Source organism: Mobula hypostoma, chromosome 3 (assembly GCF_963921235.1).
Source record: "Mobula hypostoma chromosome 3, sMobHyp1.1, whole genome shotgun sequence".
NCBI lineage: Eukaryota > Metazoa > Chordata > Chondrichthyes > Myliobatiformes > Myliobatidae > Mobula > Mobula hypostoma.
Genome location: NC_086099.1, coordinates 101,661,670 through 101,667,669, shown reverse-complemented (window position 1 = coordinate 101,667,669; position 6,000 = coordinate 101,661,670).

The following is a 6,000-nucleotide window of genomic DNA, read 5'->3' as shown; positions in this document are numbered from 1 at the left end:
AACCAGTCAGCATCCTGGTAAACCTCTTCTGCACCCTCTCCAAAGCCTCAGCATCCTTGCTACAGTGGGGCGACCAGAAATGTATACAGTACTCTATATGTGGCCTAGCCAGACCTTTATAAAGTTGCAACATAAATCCAAATATTGAGTACAGGAAATGGGATGTATATTGAATTTGTATAAGACATTGGTGAGGCCTAATTTGGAGTATTGCAGTTTTGGTCTTCTACCTACAGGAAAGATTGAAATAAGATTGGAAGAGTACAGAGAAAATTTACAAGGATGTTGCCAGGGCTGGAGAACCTGATTTATAAGGAAAGATTAAATAGGTTTGAACTTTATTCCTTGGAATGCAGAAGATTTGGGGAAGATTTGATAAAGGTATACAAAATTATGAGGATAAATGCAAGCAGGCTTTTTCCACTGAGTTTGGGTAGGACTTGAAATTGTCAAAATTGCAAATGTCACTCCACTCTTTAAGAAGGGAGGAAGGCCAGTTATATGAAATTATAGGCCAGTTAGCCTAACCTCAGTGGTTGGGAAAGTGTTGGAGTCTATTGATAAAGATGTCATTTCAGGGTATTTGGAGACTAATGATCTCAGAAAGGATGTGTTGTCATTGGGGAGAATCCAGAGGAGGTTCACGAGGATGATTCTGGGAATGAAGGGTTTAACATAGTCATAGTCATACTTTATTGATCTCAGGGGAAACTGGTTTTCGTTACAGTTGCACCATAAATAATAAATAGTAATAAAACCATAGATAGTTAAATAGTAATATGTAAATTATACCAGTAAATTATGAAATAAGTCCAGGACCAGCCTATTAGCTCGGGGTGTCTGACCCTCCATGGGAGGAGTTGTAAAATTTGATGGCCACAGGCAGGAATGACTTCCTATGACGCTCTGTGCTGCATCTCGGTGGAATGAGTCTCTGGCTGAATGTACTCCTGTGCCCAACCAGTACATTATGTAGTGGATGGGAGACATTGTCCAAGATGGCATGCAACTTAGACAGCATCCTCTTTTCAGACACCACCGTGAGAGAGTCCAGTTCCATCCCCACATCACTGGCCTTACGAATGAGTTTGTTGACACTGTTGGTGTCTGCTACTCTCAGCCTGCTGCCCCAGCACACAACAGCAAACACGATCGCACTGGCCACCACAGACTCGTAGAACATCCTCAGCAGCATGGCCCGGCAGATGTTAAAGGACCTCAGTCTCCTCAGGAAATAGAGATGGCTCTGACCCTTCTTGTAGACAGCCTCAGTGTTCTTTGACCAGTCCAGTTTATTGTCAATTCGTATCCTCAAGTATTTGTAATCCTCCACCATGTCCACACTGACCTATATTCACTGGAATTTCACGGAGTGTGGGGGGAGGGGAATCACACTGCAACCTACTGACTGTTGAAAGGACTAGGTAGGGTGGATGTGAAGAGGATGTTTCCTCTGGTGGGGGTGTTCAGAACTAGAGGGCATGGCCTCAAAATTGAGGGGTGACCTTTTAGAACAGAGGTAAGGAGGAATTTTTTTAGCCATAGAGTAGTGAATCTGCAGAATGCTCTACCACAGACAGTGGCGGAGGCCAAGCCTGTGGGTATATTTAAAGCGGAAGTTGATGGTTTCCTGATGGGTCAGAGCATCAAAGGATATGGTGAGAAGGCAGGTGTATGGGGTTGAGTGGGATCCAGGATCAGCCATGTTGGAATGACAGAGCAGACTCGATAGGCTGAATCACCTAATTCTGCTCCTATGTCTTATGGTGTTATGGACTGCAACTAGTGGTTCTGGGCTGTGGATGAAAGTTGAAATGTTTAAGGGGAACATGAGTGGAAACTTCTTCACTTAGAGGGTTGTGAATGTGTCAAAGAAGCTGCCAGCACAAGTAGTGCATTACAGCTCGATTTCAACATTGAAGAGAAGTTTGGATAGGACACGGATGGTAGGGTTATGGAGGGCTATGGTCCCAGTGCAGGTTGATGGAAGTAGGCAGTTCAAGATCTGGAATAGATAGAGATGAGGATAGAAACCCTGAGTCCAACCCAAGTTAAGTTTGCAATTAACATAAGGGCACACCCTGATGCCTTTCCTATCTTTGCAGTGGATTTCAACCAGGCCAACTTGAAGAAATATCTGAAGAACTACCACCAACATATCACCTGTGGAACCAGAAAAGCCAACAGACTTGACCACTGATATACCACCATCAAGAATGCTTACTGTGCCATCCCGTGACCTCACTTTGGAAATTTGATCACCTGCCTGTACTTCTCACAGTATACAGGCAGAGACTGAAGACTGTAACACCCGTGGTGAGCACAAAGAAATTATGGTCAAGCGAGGCAAAAAAGTGCCCACAGGACTGCTTTGAGCCAGTGGATTGGACAACATTATAGATAGATAGATATACTTTATTGATCCCGAGGGAAATTGGGTTTCGTTACAGCCGCACCAACCATGAATACAGCATGAATATAGCAATACAAAAACCACAAACAATCAAACAACAAAATGCAAACTATGCCAGATGGAAATAAGTCCAGGACCAGCCTATTGGCTCTGGGTGTCTGACCCTCCATGGGAGGAGCTGCAAAGTTCAATGGCCACAGGCAGGAACAACCTCCCGTGACGCCCAGTGTCGTATCTCAGTGGAATATAGCCGAAGTCCAACAGCAAAAAGTACAATATCCGGTCTGCAAACACGTTCCTCGATCGTAATGTGACCTGGATTGCACCATCCGTTGTTAACCAGAACAGTAAGCACCCAACTCCTTAACGCTTACCGCTCTCAATGCACTTCCGGTCAACCCAAACGGTCTGGAAGCCGCCCATGGAAAAGTTTTGATCAGGTATGTTCTCGTGCAGCCCTGTTCCAGTAAAACACATAACACTGCACTCCCAAAATGTTCTCTGACGCCTGGCTAGTGCCGTGAACTCGTCCATTTTATTACCCACCAAACTCCTCTTCTGCATAAGTCTCCGTTGTCTTGACCTGGTCCTCTTTCCTCGCCTGTGTGATCCCCCTCTGAATCCTCTGTGTGTTTTCCTCCAGATTTCAGCTATGGTGTCCGCCGCTCAGAGGTTCAGAGATTTATTTTCAAATCTGAATGATTATACTATAGTTGTCACTGACTTCATCAAGATCTGCATTTATGAGTGTATGACTTTGAGAACATACAAGACTAAGCCAAACCAAAAGCCATGATTAAACCAGAAGGTTGATAGTATGTTGAGGGCTAAATCTGTGGCATTTAAGCCTGGCGATTCAGATCTACAGAAAAAATCCTGGTATGGCCTATGGAAGGCTATTTTAAGAGCTGTAAAACAATTCCAATTGAGCTTAGAGATGGAATCGGATGCATGTCAGTTCTGACAGAGTTTTCAGGGCATTATTTCCTGCAAAGAAAAATCTAACATCATAAATGACTAACAAGAGAAAATCTGCTGATGCTGGAAATCCAAACAACCTACACAAAATGCTGGAGGAGCTCAGTAAGCCAGGCAGCATCTAGGAAAAGAGTACATTCGATGTTTCCAGTGAATATCTTTCGGCAAGACTGGAGAAAAAAGCAGAGGAGTAGATTTAACAGGTGGGAGAGGGGAGAGAGAAACATGAGGTGATAGGTGAAACAGAGGGGGAGGGATGAAGTAAAGAGCTGGGAAGTTGATCAGTGAAAGAGGTACAGGGCTGGAGAAAGTGGAATCTGATAGGAGAGGCCAGAAGGCCATGGAAGAAAGAAAAGGGGGGAGGAGCACCAGAAGGAGGTGATGGGTGTGCAAGGAGATAAGGTCAGAGAGGGAAAAGGGGATAGGGAATGATGAAGTGGGGGGTGCATTACCCGAAGTTCGAGAAATCAATGTTTATGCCATCAGGTTGGAGGCTACCCAGATGGAAGATAAGGTGTTGCTCCTACAACCTGAATGTGGCCTCATCCTGACAATAGAGGAGGCCATGTACTGTCATGTTGGAATGGAAATGGGAATGGGAATGGGAATGGGAAGTGGAATTACAATGGGCGGCCACTGGGATATCCCGCTTTTTCTGCGAATGGAGCGTAGGTGTTTGGCGGAGCGGTCTCCCAATGTATGTCGGATCTCACTGATACACAAGGGGCCACACCGGGAGCACCGGAAACAGCATATGACCCCAACAGACTCACAGGTGAAGTGTCACCTCACCTGGAAGGACTGAGGCCCTGAACGGTAGTGAGGGTGGAGGTGTAGAGGCAGGTGTAGCACTTGTTCCTCTTACAAGGATAAGTGCCAGGAGGGAGGTCAGTGGGGAGGGACGAATGGACAAGGGAGTTGCGTAGGGAGCGCTTCCTATGGAAAGTAGAAAGTGGGGGAGAGATGTGCTTGGTGGTGGGATCCTTTAGAGATGGCAGAAGTTGTGAAGAATTATGTGCTGCACGTGGAGGCTGGTGGTGTAGTACGTGAGGACATGAGGAACCCTGTCCCTGGTAGCGTGGTGGGAGGATGGGGTGAGAGCAGACGTGCATGAAATGGAAGAGATGCAGTTGAGGGAAGCATTGATAGTGGAGGAAGGGAAGCCCCTTTCTTTGAAGAAGGAGGACATCTCCTTCATTCTGGAATGAAAAGTTTCATCCTGAGAGCAGATGCAGCGGAGACAGAGGAATTGAGAGATGGGGATGGTGTTTTTACAAGTAGCAGGGTGGGAGATGGTATAATCTAGGTAGCTGTGAGAGTCTGCAGGTTTGTAATAGAGATCAGTAGATACGCTGTCTATAGAGATAGAGACAGAGATTGAGAAAGCAGAGGGAGGTGTCAGAAAAGGATCGGGTAAATTTAAGGGCAGGGTGGAAGTTGGAGGCAAAGTGGATGAAGTCAATGAGTTCAGCACGGGAACAGGAAGCAGCACCAATGTAGTTGTTGATGTATTGTAGAATATGTGCAGGACAGTCACCAGTGTAGGCTTGGAACACAGACTGTTCCACATAGCCAACAAATGGCTGTGATGCTGCACTCCCAGATGAGCTCAGTACCTTTTGTGCACACTTTGAAAGGGAGAATGAAACTACACCTGTGTGAATCTCTGCAGCATCTGGTGACCCTGGACAATAACAGTACCTATGTCAGACTACACACATCAAAGTTGCTGGTGAACGCAGTAGGCCAAGCAGCATCTGTAGGAAGAGGTGCAGTCGACGTTTCAGGCCGAGACCCTTCATCAGGAAGATAAGGTGTTGCTCCTACAACCTGAATGTGGCCTCATCCTGACAGTAGAGGAGGCCATGTACTGTCATGTTGGAATGGAAATGGGAATGGGAATGGGAATGGGAAGTGGAATTACAATGGGCGGCCACTGGGATATCCCGCTTTTTCTGCCAATGGAGCATAGGTGTTTGGCGAAGTGGTCTCCCAATGTATGTCGGATCTCACTGATACACAGTCCTGACGAAGGGTCTCGGCCTGAAACGTCGACTGCACCTCTTCCTACAGATGCTGCTTGGCCTGCTGCATTCACCAGCAACTTTGATGTGTGTTGCTTGAATTTCCAGCATCTGCAGAATTCCTGTTGTTTACCTATGTCAGACTGCTGTTTATTGCTTACAGCTCAGCATCAAACATAATTGTACCCTCAGTTTTAATCCACAAGCTCCAAATCCTGGGCCTCAGTAACTACTTCTGCAACTGGGTCCTTGACGTCCTCACTAGGAGACCAGAGTCAGTGCAGATCGGAAATACCATCTTCCTCTTGGTGACAATCAACACTAGTGCACCTCAAGGATGTGTGCTTAGTCCACTGCTCTACTCTCTCTACACCCATGACTGTGTGGTTAGGCACAGCTAAGACATCATCTACTAATTTGCCAACAACACAACTACTGTTGGCAGAATTTCAGATGGTGATGAGGAGGCATACAGGACCACCTTAGATCAGCTGATCGTCATGACAACCTTGCACTTAACGTCAGTAAGGCCAAGGAATTGAGTGTGGAATTCAGGAAGGGGAAGTGAAGGAAACCCACACCAGT